At 34.5% G+C, this 2,245-nt stretch overlaps 1 pseudogene; it reads left to right on the top strand.

The window, feature by feature from the left end:
- The first annotated feature begins 804 nt into the window (after nt 1–804).
- On the top strand, nt 805–1,722 carry LOC137737484 (uncharacterized; annotated as a pseudogene).
- The last annotated feature ends 523 nt before the right edge of the window (nt 1,723–2,245 follow it).

The raw sequence follows: 2,245 nt of genomic DNA, 5'->3' as shown, positions 1-2,245 counted from the left end.
AATATACGTATCTTAAAGATGATCAACATACGTGTGTGACAATCGACACTTTTATTTTATTATTTATTTTTCTATTTGAAAAGAAACCAGAAAACAAAAAGGCAAAGCAATAAATAATTAACTTACTAACCGTAACCACTCAGTCTTTGGGTGTTTTCTTTTATTTTTGTAAATTTGTTTTTCTTTTGAAACCCTAATGGGAGAAGGGCTATTTTGGGTTTATGAAAGCTTCATCATTTTTGTCTTCTCGCTTTATATCTATAGATATAGAGTAGAGTTTAATTTACAATCTATTTGTATCATCTTTCTAATAAAGATAAGGTCTACCAACACATATGGATCTCATTTCTATTAGAAAATTAGTAAAAATGATGATAAAAATAAATGATAAGAACAACATTTTTGATATATATAGGATATTAATGCAACAGGTTGTTTATCTCCTTCTGCATCTCTCTGTCACATCGCATAACCCCCTTAAAACTTGTAGGTTCATCCTATATGCTCGAGTTTGAGCTTAAAGTGATATTTTTATTCGTACTCCAAATTTTCATCATGCACTTTGTACTTTATATATTTTGAAAGAATAATACACTTACGAGAACAAAATGAAAATTTTGAAGTACCAATAAAATAAAAAATAATAAAGCTGAGTAATTCTATTTGGACTTCACTTATCAATGTGATCAATAATTCTATGGAGGACTTGTTTGTATTAGATAGTTATCAATAATGTGATAAGTAAATGTGGCACAAACAGCAACACTCGTATATTAACAGTTACTTAGAATTAACGTCTACCAACAATCTGGCTTAATTTAAACATAAGACTCAGTCGGTACCACTAGTTTGAGTACTTATTGTATAACCAAAAAAGAAAAATATATACAAAGGAACCGAGAGCAATTAAGCAGCCCAGGTGTCCTGTTCTACATGGAAATTGAAGAACTACATGCAGCTGCTTTATCATACTATTGCCATGGCACTCCAAAACTTCAACAGCTCGCATGGTCCTTCTTCCAATCCGTGGACACAAACAACGGCCGAATCGGCTCGTCCGAATTTTACGAATTCTTCAGCAAAGCGGCTACAATTGGATTGTCAACGACCATAGCTTCTTCGAAAAACTGGATCGCAACCGCGAAGGCGGCCTGGATTTTCCGAAGTACTCGCCTTCTACTACATCATCAAGACAAGGAACATCTTGTGCCGAGGGTGTAGAGTTTACCTCTGCGGCTTGTATTTTACTTGTGTTGCCTGCCTTGATTTTGGACTTGATCATCTATGTGCCGCCTGTTATCCCAATAGTAATTTCTATCACCATACATACTTCTTGGATAACCATGTATTGCTACGCTCCAAACGAGGCCTTCCTCGTGCTCCACCAGATCTCAACCTGGTAAGTGTAGACTATTAATCTTATTATTTGTACCATATTCACTGACAAATCTTTGCTGATGGATTACATCTTTATTAAGGGTGAGACATAGCGTCATTTTTAGAGTCAGTAAATGTGATCCAAATAGTAATTTAGTTGCATTTTATTGTGATCCTGTTCTACCCTAGAGAAGAGGATGGTTTAAACCCCAGACCAGCAACGATGTTTAGACAAATTTAATTTATGGACCACCTTGTAGATCCTAGATAGATTAGGGTCATAAGAATGTTTTATAGATCTCATGTGTAGTAAAAACTAGTAATAGTGCCCGCACGGTGCTGCGGCGTTGTGTCTTGGTACTGTATAATTTTATTTACATTAAGTATAATGAGTGGTGTCAAGAACAAGTGAGATTTCATTAACGGCAACAATAAAAAAGGGTACCTGGTTTTAAAGATTAGAATTATAAAGTGATTCTCAGAGGATGATGTGGCCACGACTGTACAATTTTGTTAATTTGTAATTCAAACCTGCAACCAAAATGAAAAACAACAAGGACTGTTGTGGAATAGTACATGAGAGTCAAATATACAAAATTTTGATGCTCGTCTGCTTGTGTTGGCATTGGTTTGACTTTCAATCAGAGCAAATCGTAAGACAAATAGAGACATGGTCATTTTGATTTACGAAATTACCCAAATGGTTGATAAGACGTTCTCTGTAAGCTTAACCATACAATGAAGAAGGCGAATAGAGATTAGCTTTTTAAGCTGGTTGTTTTGTTTATAATTCTTATCTATATACATGAGCAAGAAAAGGGTAATGTATTCTAATATTAGCAGGTTAGAGAGCATAATAAGAAAAAGA

This window comes from Pyrus communis, chromosome 6, assembly GCF_963583255.1.
Source record: "Pyrus communis chromosome 6, drPyrComm1.1, whole genome shotgun sequence".
Classification (NCBI taxonomy): domain Eukaryota; kingdom Viridiplantae; phylum Streptophyta; class Magnoliopsida; order Rosales; family Rosaceae; genus Pyrus; species Pyrus communis.
The sequence above is the reverse complement of the archived record's forward strand: the minus strand, read 5'-3'. Positions and strand labels throughout refer to the sequence as shown.